Source organism: Micropterus salmoides, unplaced genomic scaffold, assembly GCF_014851395.1.
Source record: "Micropterus salmoides isolate LMB-PRFRI ecotype aquatic unplaced genomic scaffold, ASM1485139v1 Ms_hic_scaffold_6, whole genome shotgun sequence".
NCBI classification, from domain to species: domain Eukaryota; kingdom Metazoa; phylum Chordata; class Actinopteri; order Centrarchiformes; family Centrarchidae; genus Micropterus; species Micropterus salmoides.
Genome location: NW_024044348.1, coordinates 21588875 through 21602645, shown reverse-complemented (window position 1 = coordinate 21602645; position 13771 = coordinate 21588875).

The window sequence follows — 13771 nt, the reverse complement described above, 5'->3', positions numbered from 1 at the left end:
TGTTTTTCTCATCTTCCCCTACTACATGTGGTGCATCTCCCTCTCCGGTATGGTCCCCACAAGCTGCTGTGAAGGATGGGTGCTGTGGTGGGGGGAGGGGGTTCAGATGGAGAGTACGCAGAAGAAGAAGAAGAAGAAGAAGACACTTTATCTCCTCCCTGCAGATCTGTGTGTCGCTGATCACAGAGAAACGGAAGAAAACCAAAACAGAGACAGAGTTGTAGAGGGCAGATTGTGTGTGTGTGTGTGTGTGTGTGTGTGTGTGTGTGTGTGTGTGTGTAGGATAAGTATGTACAGAATATGTATGTGGCAAAGACAGAAAGCGAGGGTGGGAGAATAGACAGCGGGGGAAGATATTTATAGGAACTCCCATCATAAAGCCTAAACTGTATGAATAATAATTACAGATTTTATAGGATTTGTTTGCAGACTCGTCTGTGTTGGAAGTGCTGGACGTAAAGTGATGGGATGAATAATGAAGAGCTGTGTGGGATATGAGAATGACGATGATGGATGATAAGGGACAAGATGTTAATAGACATCTGATCACCTTTCAAATGGAAGTGTCAGGTGGATATGAACACGCACACTAAAGCACCTACAGATGTGCTGCACAAACACACACACGTACATGTACACTCGCACAATATGAATTTCAAACAGGCAATAAACGGGAAGGTGTTAGCATGCCAGCATTTTGTGGATTATAGATAGATATTATAGAGATATTTATGCAATCCTGTTAATGCTGTATTACATATTTCATGTGAACTTTAGATTTGTTAAAAGTGGCATGTTGATAATTAATATGGAAAGGGAAAGCAGGATGAGGAAATGTTGCAGGCAGCCAGGTGTTTAAGAGGCTTTTCAGTTCACTTTGATTTAATTTAATGAAATGCAACAACAATGTACCATCTCTGGTGTTATGCAGCATTATGCAGGATCAAGCACTACAAATCCTGCATGAGTTTATGCATAAAAAGAACCCGATTATTTAAAAAACAATAAAATGATAAGATATGGTCAGAGTGGAGAGAGTGGAGTTACACTTGTTCTGCTGACAAATTAAACTGAATGAACTCTGACTGAAATATATTGTCATTTAAAAAAGAGGGCGATAAACTAATGACTGCTGGTTGAAACCGTGAGTTAATGGTTTTTGTTATGGATGATTATTACCTCCAGTGTCTGCTGCTGCTTCACCACATCTGTCCTGCGTGAATCAATGAAAACCAACACCACCTACCCGTTCACTCTCTCTACACCTTCCATTAAGTACCATTTAAAAGCTCCAATAGTCCAAGTTTTAAATAAAAAATAAATTGACCTTCTCTGTGTGAATATTAAGGTCATTGCTATCTATTCTGGCATCCATTTTGCAATGACTACAGAAAGCCTTGTGTTTATAGAGTCTCTTAAAACTAAAGCTGTTTTGTCAGGCTGTGATACAGCCTCCGAGGTTGAGCTCCCTTTTCCTTTTCTCAAAGACATTAATCCTAAGAAAGAAACACCAATTTTACCCTTTTGAGAAGCAGGAGTAAGAAAAAAAGTGCCAACGGTTCTGTTTTTATGCATGTAATTTGTTTGTTTCATTCTTAGGGGCGCTGTGCTTTGCTTTGTGATGTTTATATGATAAGACGATAAGATAAGGCAGAGGCATATCTTATTTAACATTAGTGTCTGCTAAATAACACAAATGCAGACTGCCTTCTGTGCCTAAATGTAAGCTCTTGCTGTTCTCTGAGAAAAATTCAGTTGCCGATTAACAAGCAAGACACTGATGATATAAAGTCCCATATACTAACACATTGAACAGAGTGAGAAACCATATCTCACAAAAGAAATCTCTCAAATATTCGTGCAGGGACTAAAATGTTGGACACCACAAGTTTAAAGGGCTGTTTGAGGATATGATCTTGGTTCTAGGGTTAGGGGTAGAATTAGGTTAAGGTCAGGGTTAATGGTTAGGGAATACATTATGTCAATGACTGGTCCACACGGAGTGACACAAGGATGTGTGTGTGTGTGTGTGTGTGTGTGTGTGTGTGTGTGGCAGGACAGCAGCTGCCTGATGAGCCCTTTGCTGATGTTTGCATGCACTGAGTAACCTCTGGCATGTAGTCACGGTTGAATCTCTCCGTGCCTCATTCTGATATCTGATCAACCAACAGCACGCGAGCCAAAGAGATGACTCACCTGGCAAATTAACTACACCTGACAATGACATGATATGGAGAGAATAGACAACCATAATAATAGTTTATTGAGAGGTCAGGGGTATGTGGTGTAAAGGAAAATTGAAGACTGACGAAGATGCATTATAAAACAAGCAGCCTCTTTCTAAAATGTTGAAAGCTTTGTTGCACTTGTAACAGTAGAACAAATTCCACCTTTGTCACTAGTTAAACGACGTCACATCCCAGCATAGTTTTGCTCACTTTCAACCTGAGCAGAGGTCTGATCAACCAAAACAGCCACGAGCATGATGTTGATTTCCATCAAACACAGCGCTGTGCCAGTTTATTCCACTACGATGGTCAAAGTGAACATCATCCTTGTGAGGAACCATCCACGTTGGTTCAGTCCTGAACCTCCACTCCAGATAACTGCATGCTGATTAATGCACCTAAAACATACCTTCACTGGTATTCACTAAATACATCACCAGAACACATGAAAGCACATGCAGTTCAACAGACAATCAGTCTGCTGAAAGGATGCTGTGCAATCAGGCCTCTGTGGATAACAGCGCAGTGACCCATAGCGGCTGTTTGTCTCGCCCACCTGTCATCATTAGCTCCACAGCCGCACAGGACAGGCGTTTTAATGTGAACTCCAAACCTGAACTTTCACTCTGCCACTACCAAACCTCCAACAAGTCGATCCCTCCTGTAGCGTCTCATCATGCAGCCAATCAGACATCAGCTGAAATGCATCGCTGAAATAATAAAGAATAATAATAAAGAGTTCTCCTCACTGCTGTGATGCCGCTGAGACAACACACATCCAAAACTGCATAATCACATGCTCAGAGGAACAATAAATACCAAATGTGCATATTGTTGGTAGGAATGAATTTCATGATGTGGGATTATTTGTGTGGAAGTGTGCATGTAGATTAAATTAGGCTTTCTGGGTTTGACTGCCAGAAACATTTGCTCCGGCGTTAATACAGTTGAGCAGAAGTCAGAGTGGGAGTGTACGATTTGTGTAAATTAGAGTGACAGGGTGCCTCATCGCAGTAATCAGCCATTTTTATCCGTTGCACAATGTGGGCTGTAGTGTGATCATCAGAGATGGAAACTGTTGGAGTTGCCAAAAGCTCGAAACAGATAAAGCAGAATCCAATTTTCAGTCTGTCTGGCAGATTGTATTGTGATTAGTTCTCTGCAGAACACTGGAACAGATAAACACCTTACAATGAGAAAAACCCCATCATCATTGTCTGCATGCCATTTCTACAGGCAACAGATATGTAGAAAATCACATAGCTGCACAAAAGACATGGCCATCACAGGGTGGCTTCCTGCTGAGATAGGAGCTGAATTCACACAATGGGACCCAAACATCAACATGCGGCATTTCACCATTGAGGCGGGTGTTAAGCTCGACAGCCAGCTTCACATGATAAAATTGTATTTTAGAGTTAGCGAACGGTTGTGAGGAGAGTGGCATCTCTTTGGACATGTGTCCCACCATGCATAGTCATGTCATTATAACTTACAGTCAGTCAGAAAAGGCACATACGGTAGCAGAGAGTAGGGTTGAGAGCAAATTTTGCGCCCACACACAAGCACACATTTGTTTTGGGAAATACAATAAGCATAAAGACTGGAAGCCTGGCTGTGTCCAAAGATTATTTAATTTGTACAAAAAAGTGTGGTTGTTTCTTGACCAGGAGCAATGACATCCTGTAGTCTCTGGTTGTCCGACAACCTCATGGCAATGACAACAGACCAGATATAACTTGTTAATTAGTGAGCCTAGAGATGCTGGTAGATGGATTTTGTTAGGCTACCTTTGGACAGAGTCAGACTAGCTGGGTTAAGCTAACAGGTGGTAGCTTCATATTTACCATACAGAAATGAAAGTGGTGTTTTCGTCTAACACTCAGCAAGAAAGTGTAATATTCCTGTAACTACTTTGAATCCACCAATTATATTAGAAATCCACAGAGTACATATATGTACAGAGGTTGTTCACATTCCTCAACACGCCTATGTAAAGGAAACACTGCTTGTGTTACACAGCCACACTGCCTGATACAGTGGAGGTTTTTTTTATTTGACTGTAGAGAAATTCTAAATGTCCCTTCTCACTACCTGTACTACCACCTTTTAGTGTGAGGTCGCACAGTTGTCCTTCTCGAGTGTTGGTAGAAATACAGCAGTGCTAAGCGATGAAAATAAAGAGTTACATACATACAAGTTCAAAACATTTTAGCTGGAAGAAATTTTGTTCCACATGTTGAGCTCTCTTTTTTTGGTAAACCTGCCAATCATAACCCCTCAACACCAGTTTGTGAACATGCTCAGGGATGCCAAATATCAGTACCACCAGTCTCATATTCTAGTTCACTGATATTTGCAACCAGCAACTGGTACATTTACTCATTTGGCAGACGCTTTTATCCAAAGGTACTTGATTAGGTCAAATACACAACCCTGTCCTCTAGAATTAAGACTTCTTGTCACGGTTTGGTCTTGTCTGTTCTGTGTTTTTGATCCAAGTTTCAGTCTGTTTTATTTGGTTATGGTCTATTTTTTTGAGGTTTTGGTTTTTGTATCAGCTTGCTTGTCCATTTCTTGGTTTATTTTTTAAATAGTTTGTTCATACTGGAACATTTGTACATAATTACATGTCTTGGTGACATCTCTTTTAACTAAATAATTGAAATAAAACGGATGGTCATTCCTCACAGTGTAGAGCCTTGTATTACCGTGACAAACTTAATTCAAGCATTGATCAGACACAGATTGCATCACATAATGTGAATGGTGGTATCCAGGGTATTATAAAGCAAGTGTTTGGCCCCACACACAGAATAAGGGCTCACGTGCCACCCCGGCCTGCAACCACCACTCTTTATCATCTGTGTTTTTTGGGAGGAGAAAGGAGAATCTGTGCAGATGAACATGGATCACACACGGAAGGAAAAGAAGTCTTAGCACAGGAGCTCAGCGCTGTGATGAATCATCTTGAGTTGACAGACCTCCATAAAGAAATGCAATGAAGCTCAACAAACACTCCCACATGCACATACAAAAACGCAGTATACATACTGGAGCAAATATATCTTAGATGGGTGTGTAAGGTATATCCATGTGCACGTATTAAATGCCAACAAGTGTCCCTGAGGCCTGATTTGTGCCATGTGCCCCCCACCTCTGTCCAGGCAATCCCTTTTATTAAGAAAATTCAATTCAGTTGGTCTATTGATGTGCCTTTGAGCTAAGAGGGAAAGACCGAGAATTACAGTAAACACTGGTAAAGAGCTAAGCTATCAGCCATTGATGGTGATTGTTCAAACAAGAGAAATAACAGTGAGTTAAATCAGTCCCTGTTATTACAAGTGTTACAAATCAATCAAATTAAATTAAAACCAATGCGGGCCATATGGGACATAATCTAGCTGCCAAACTGTTGGAAAACACGTGTGACCCAACAGACACTCAGCAGCTTCACACACTAACTCTTTTAACAGATGCACATTTAAAGCTTTGAGCTCATTGTGTCATTTTCTGTCCAAAGTAAAAACACGATGGAGCCAAAGTGCAAGCTGTTGGCTCTGAATGGAGGCCAGGCAGGTTTTAGTCATACCAGATTAACATTTTAGACTTTTCAGATTTTTTTATAGCATCCCCACCCTTACAGAGAAATATGCTAATAAATAAACTCACACTCTGTGTCAGCATAAAGTTGATCTAAAGGGTGACTTTTCAGACCTCAGATAAAATGTTGGTTCTTTAAGTAACCTTACTGACTTTGTACAGTCATCCATTACCTTCCTTTTATATAATTTAATCTTCCTAAGTATCTGTCTGCAAAGGTGTGTATTACAGTGTATATATGAGAGTAATGCAAATACATTTTATACACGAACTATTTTTATTTTCAAGAACCTGTTCAATCTGATATTTCTCAGCAACAAATTAACTTCAAGTGAGCTCAGTATGAGACATTTGTCTGTGGGTACGTCCACCCCTTCACACACAAACATTGCTTCATGTATTTGTGTGTACTTGTTGAATATACAGTTTTTACCTTCGATCTTATGCAGGAGGTTGTATTTGACCCACAACAGTGAGTTAGCATCACCCAGCTCAGCTCTTTGTCATATCAGGCGTCCACAACCTACAAGAATTCCAGTTTTTACGTTTTGATACAACATCCTTAATGCAAAATAAATCACTTCATTCATAAATCACTTCATGGGTTACTTAAAAAATGCAATCCAGTACAATTACAAATTACTTGTTTAAAAATGTAATCACAACATAATCCAAGTACCACAAAATAAAAGTAATGTAATCTGATTACTTTCAGTTACTTTTGAATTACTTCAATGCCAAATAAGCAAATGAAGACAAGAGAGTATCAATTATGTGTTTTTTGCATAATGTATTTTTAGAGAAACAAGCACAAAATCTTCCCTTCCCTTGAAATCATGTTTAAATGTTTTTATGATATGCTTTGCTCTATGTTACCAATGTGGCAGTATCTGGCCCATCAGTGTCAAATAAATGTGTTGCATAGGTATTCTTAATGACATTTAAGAGTTTGTCATTTGGAAAAGAATCTTAAAATGTCGATGACTCATTCTGCACTGGTTGTATTAATTTAGCGTTCGATGGAAAGATTTCTCAATATAATGCTGCTGAAGCAGTGATTCTAGGGCCGGGCCCCACTGATTACTGTACAAAAACACATTTTTTCACTGATTTCACTGATCTTTACTTGTTGCTGAAGTTAGTAAACAGCTAACTAGCTGCTGTTATTAGCTCAGTTAGCTGTTCTGTCACTGGTCAGATTAGCTCTGCCCGTGCAAAGGGGGAGTGTTAGTATTTACCATAGAATGTATAAAGGTGTTATACAGTCTATGATAAACACTAACTATACACTAACCATACCAACCATATGGAGGCAAATAGCACTGTTTCTGCTTAAAGTAATCCCCAATTTTACCAAATGTACCTGTAATCTGATTACGTCTATTTTTTCTGTACTGTAGCGTGATACAGTTACTTTATTTTGTATCCTGATTACGTAACAACTTACATGTAATCCGTTTCTCCCCAACCCTGTAGATCACTCACACTGTACTTGTCACTGTTAGATTACTTTACACCAAGAACTGATGTGTTGTTGTCTGCAGGCGATGTGCAATAATTGTGTTGTGTGTTTAAGATGAGACAATTCAGGGTGTTGTGAGAAACACGTTAATGTTTTAGATTTTATTATTGATTACTTATTGACCAGAGTGGCATGGTGTGCAGTGGTTAGCGTTGTCACCTCACAGCAAGATGGTTGCGGGTTCAAACCCCAGTTGCTCCGGTCTTTCTGTGTGGAGTTTGTGGGTTCTCTCTGGGCTTCCTCCCACCATCCAAAGACATGTGGCCTAGGTTAATTAGTGAGCCTAAATTGTCCTTAGGTGTGACCGGTTGTTTGTTTATGTGTGGCCCTGCGATGGATTGGCAACCTGTCCAGGGTGTACCCTGCCTTTTGCAGGATGTCCCCAGGATAAGCGGTTGACGATGGATGCATATTTATTGACCATCCTATCCTGTAATTTGTGTGATTTTTAAGTCAGATGTATATAACTTAAAAGGAAGCAAAAGTATAAAAGAACTGTGACAACATTCATCAAGAAATATATTGTAACATGTATGCATAAAAACATATATTTTAAAGCTCATTTAAATATATTATGCTCATCTATTAAGTTATTAGTAAATTATTGTTAAGTGTTGAAGCAATGTGTTAATTTGACCATTCGTCCACTGTACCATACGGAAATAATACTGCACAGAAACACAAATTTAAATGAACCTAAATCAACTGTTGGTTCAGAAAATGTTCAAAGATTAAAAAATCCCCATTTTAAATCCCCATTTAGTGTTAATACATCTTATAAAAAGTGAAGTATATGTGATAATATAAAATATATACTTGAGAAGGTTCAGGTTAACTGTGCAAGTAAGTAATTATTTTTACTTACTTGCACAAGTAAATCATTTTTTAGCTTCAGGCTGTAAATTAACACACCCACATTTAGGTCCCTGACTGACCTTGATCTAAGTGTAAAGACAGCTTTGTCTGTGACATCAGACATACAGCACATGTATGAAGTTGTGTGTTGCAGTTCATGAACTGCATCTCCTGCTGGTTCCTCTCTGCACATACGATTGGGGGGAAAAAAGCTTGAGTGCCAGAGAAGAGAGTTAAACTGATTAGCATTTTAAGAAAACAAGCCCAAAGACCGTTGTACTTTGGCAATAAATCTGGGACTACCCAACATGATTTACATACTCAATCCATAAAAGCAGCCATTAGAGCAGGAATTAAACCGCAATATTTCCAAGAATCGACAAGGATTGACACTCCAATTCTAGCCGGGTGTCAGAGGTTAATTGGTTGTTGTTGTTTATGAGTGGAAAACACCTGTCACAATGAAAGATTTGCAAACCCAAATCCATCTTTTCTCCTCCAATGAGTTTTTAATTTTTCCCTACAGACACCTTAACTGTATGTCCAACCTAATGTAATAGTAAAACCATCGCTCTAACGCAAATGAAAGTTGGATTAATTAATTCCTCTTTCCCACAGATCTTCCGACTGTGTAAACTCGTCAGTGAGGTCTTGAGGATTAGTATAGGAATGTACAGCACAGTATATATTTATCACTTCAAACGTTATCTGCAGCAGTCACAGTTTTGAGCAGGACTGCTTTTATCTTATTTGATATGACTTCAAGTCAACAGTCCAGCTGGATTACATCGTTACAGTTCTATTTTTCTTATCTTTGCTCCTCTTAGTCTTTCCCATTTTCCCATTTCCTCTCATACTGCAGAAAATAGCTGAGCTTCTTCACTATCAGCAACTGTTCGGCAGAGCTCAGAAGGCTTTGCTTTGGGCAGTACATTTTAAAAGCCCTCAGCCATGACAGTAACCAGCCGCTCTCCAGGGCTGTTAACACAAATTAAAATGCTTTTTTTCATATATGGTCATATCCCTGTTTATGCTGTAAAGTATTGCTTGTGTCTACCGCACCAGATGTGACATGGCTCATGTCCACTTTTCCACTTCAGAGATTGATCTATCTTCTCTCTGTTTTTAGATGATCCATCTTTTGTCTCTAGGAGGGACAAAGAGGGTTTGTTGTCAGACAACAGCTGCAGGAGGAGAGAGAGCGGCTCGTTTGCATCGCTGCAGCGTCGCTGTGACAGAGAGCAGATGTTCGCTGTGATTGCTTAGTGGTGTGTTTGTTTCTACTCTCTTCCTCATCGAGTTGGAGTTGAAACATTACTGTCATCCTCAACATTCATGCTGTGTGAAGACTCACACTCCACTTTTCCAAAATGACCCTGAAAATGTCATTTTCTGTTGTGACATTACAATGACTCCAGAAATATAAGACCATCGTGTATAAACTGGTTTATTCTGTGGCATTGGCTCTGTGTATGATTTGCCAGTAAATAATAAGATCTGATCTGTGGCAAAATGTCTATAATAATAATAAGAGTCCACAGCCATGCTAGCAGCTCTTTAGTTTAAAGCACAGCAAAGCTTTGAGCTAAATGGCAACATCAGCGTGCTGACATACAGAAGTTTAGGTATAATTATTTACCATGTTCACCATTTTAGTTTAGGGTGTTAGCATGCTAACATTTGCTAATTAGCATTAAACACTAAGTATGGCGCAAGATCATCAGGATCCATCCAATGGTTGTCAAAAGATTTCACTCAAAACTACTAATGTGAAGCTCATGGTAGTGCTGGAGGCCAGGGGGGTCACCAGAGTCAGTGGGATACATTCTCTTGGGGACATAAATGTACAAACGTTTGTGCAAATCCATCCAGTACATGTTGACATTAGTTCACTCTACATGGACAGCAAACTAACCATTATAACCATATTACAAATTACATGTTAGCAAAATATGTATATACCATGCGTGATTTTGCATGAATCAAAAGTTGGTGGAATCAGCTAGCCTGGCTCTGTCCAAAGGTAATAAAATATCCACCTACCACCTAATTAATTATTTTAATGAATTAATACTTAATTAAATCTTGAGTTTTAGAAGCGCTGGTATGGAGCCTCTGTTTCCATTCTTTATGCTAAGCTAAGCTAACCAGTTTAGCTATTGCTTTTTTCTTTACCATACAGCGATAAGAGTGGTATCAATCTTCTCTTCTAACTCTCAACAAGAAAGTGAATGATTCTATTTCCCAAAAGGTCCCAACTATTTATTTAACGGTTGACTCGTGAACAGAATAAAACAAGGAGTTTAATACTCATTTTGTAATGCTCAGGATGTTTTGAGGAATATTAATATGCCTACTGTCTTTATTACTGTCCGCTTTATTTCTCTGACAGATTAGCGATTGCAGTTACAAAGTGAGACTAACGAGCAAGACAGTTTCTTTACAATGAGATCAAAGAGAGACAAGTGACTGACTGAATTCCTCTGGTGAACACATCCTGCTCTGTGGGCAACACAACTCTCCTCCTCTCAAGTTTATTCCTGCTGCTTTGTTTTTGTTGCATAATGAGCGTTTCACTTCACCTGATCTGTCAACATCTTTTCTCTGTAGACAGCACAGCTAGTGGCGAGTATCCACTCAGCAGTGATGTGAAAACAAAAACACTCACAGAATCTACATGGCATTTAAATCAGCCCAAAGCTTCAGCTTCAGCTTGGCTGAAGGTTCATTATTATCATTATGCATCTGATTCACTATTGACTTTCTTCTCACCATATTTACCTTCTGAAGATCTTTAATGGGGTTTCTAATATTTTGTTTCCTTTGGGGTCAATGACGCAATATTTCATCACCACATATCATTGTATATATGGTATCTCACAAAAGTGAGTTCACCCCTCACATTTTTATAAATATTTGATAATATATTTTCATGTTTCATGATTTAAAATGACTTTATGAAATGTTAGCTTACTAGTCTTCTGTGTTATTTGTCTGTACCTATGTGTTTGTATTTTTTTATATGCTGCTGCCTGTCTTGGCCAGGTCATCCTTGCAAAAGAGGTTCTTAATCTCAATGGGACTCAATTTGCTGTCCCCTCAAAATAACGCAGCCGTTAATGTCTAAACCGCTGGCAACAAAAGTGAGTACACCCCAAAGTGAAAATGTCCAAATTGGGCCAAATTAGCGATTTTCCCTTCCTGGTGTCATGTGACTCATTAGTGTTACAAGGTCTCAGGTGTGAATGTGGAGCAGGTGTGTTAAATTTGGTGTTATCGCTCTGACACTCATACTGGTCACTGGAAGTTCAACATGGCACCTCATGGCAAATAACTCTCGAATTGTTGCTCTACATAAAGATGGCCTGGGCTATCAAAAGATTGCCAAGACCCTGAAACTGAGTTGCAGCACGGTGGCCAAGACCATTAAGTGGTTCGTATGAATGCTGCCAAAATTGCTTCAGAGGTTGAAGGGGTCGGGGGTCAGCCTGTCAGTGCTCAAACCATACGCCGCACACTGCATCAAATTGGTCTGCATGGCTTATAGTTAGGGCTGGCTCTGGTGAGTCCTGAACGATCCCTTAGTTATGCTGCTATAGGCCAAGACTGCTGGGGGACTTCCCATGATGCACTGAGCTCCTCTCTCCTCCTCTTTCCCTCCCTCTGTATGCAACCTCATCTCATTAATGCACATTACTATCTTGTCTTCTTCCCTTTCCGGTAGTCTTGTCCTTTCTCATCTCCTGTCTCCTCCTATCACTTCCTGAATATTACTTTAATTATATCTGTACCTTTATTCATTCAGTCTATACCAACATCAGCTTTACTGTCTGTACCTCTGTGTGTATATTGTGTAGGCTGCTCCCCCCCCCACCTCCCTCTCACCCGCTTTGTGGCTATCTGCTCTTTTATGAGTACAATGAGATAACTGTTGTTGTGATTTGGCGCTATATAAAAAAAACTGAAATGAAAACTGCTGTCCTCCTAGAAGGAAGCCTCTTATAAAGATGATGCACAAAAAAGCCTGCTAACAGTTTGCTGAAGACAAGCAGACTAAGGACATGGATTACTGGAACTATGTCCTGTGGTCTGATGAGACCAAGACAAACTTATTTGGTTCAGATGGTGTCAAGCGTGTGTGGCGGCAACCAGGTGAGGAGTACAAAGACAAGGGTGTCTTGCCTACGGTCAAGCATGGTGGTGGGAGTATCATGGTCTGGGGCTGCGTGAGTGCTGCAGCACTGGGGAGCTACAGTTCATTAAGGGAACCATGAATGCCAACATGTACTGTGACAAACTGAAGCAGAGCATGATCACCTCCCTTTAGAGACTGGGCCTGTACTCACTTTTGTTGCCAGCAGTTTAGACATTAATGGCTGTGTGATGTGTTATTTTGAGGGGACAGCAAATTTACACTGTTATACAAGCTGTACACTCACACTTCACATGAAAAGATATGATCAAATATTTACAAAAATGTGAGGGGTGTGCTCACTTTTTTGAGATACTGTATAATGATACAACTTATTTTCATCACATTTTCACTTGTGCACATCAATAATTGACAGTGATTAAGCAACCTTTAGATAAAATGAATGAATTCGAAGTTAGTTACAGTTCAAAAGATGGACTGTGTCAGCATCGTGTGTGTGTGTGTGTGTGTGTGTGTGTGTGTGTGTGTGTGTGTGTGTGTGTGTACATGAGCATTGTGAGTATTTAGTGAGTATTTGGAAAGGGCAGAGTGGTGACAAGAATATTGCACAGAGGACAGATTGCACCTCCTCGCAATACAGCTCAGCTCTCACACACACAACTTCCTTTGTATTAAACCTCACCATTTTTGCAATGAATTACTTATTTATTTGCTTTCTCTTCCTGTTCAGCATGTAGAGTATGATGGGGGAAAAAACTCCTAAATCATCTATTTGTATGAATGTGTCTGACTTGTTTTTGTGGGCGGTGGTGTCGCTGGAGTCGGACAAACAGGGGGAGAGATTAAAGGAAGATGATTTGCAGTAATCCACAATACCACAAGAGCAGAAACTCTGATGGTATTAAACTGACAAATGAAAATCTGATAAGTAACTTTTGGTATATGTTGTTTGATAAGAGGTTGACCCAAAATACTAACCTATATCATGACTGACCCAAAGAGAGGAAACAATGAGTTGAACACAGAAGACAACAGCCACATTGGCAATAAACAGATAAGAAATTATTAATGAATCTCTCTTTTGACCTCCTAAGGTGAGAGTTTGTATTGTGTTTAATATACTGTAGATTCTGTTTTTACAGAAACGTAATGCATTCAGTTGAGAAAAGAAAATCTGCTCAGTTCTGAATTTACAGTATACCTCAAAATCCCTAGAGAAGCTCTCATTTAGCTCTATTTCATGGAAGCAGATGTATCCCTCCTGTTTAGTTTTACCCTGGGAGACATACTCCTGTAATCACCGATCAGCCATGACATTATGACCACCTGCCTAATATTGTGAAAGTTCCCCTTTTGCCACCAAAATAGCCCTGGTCGACTCCACTAGACCTCTGAAGGTGTGCTGTGGTA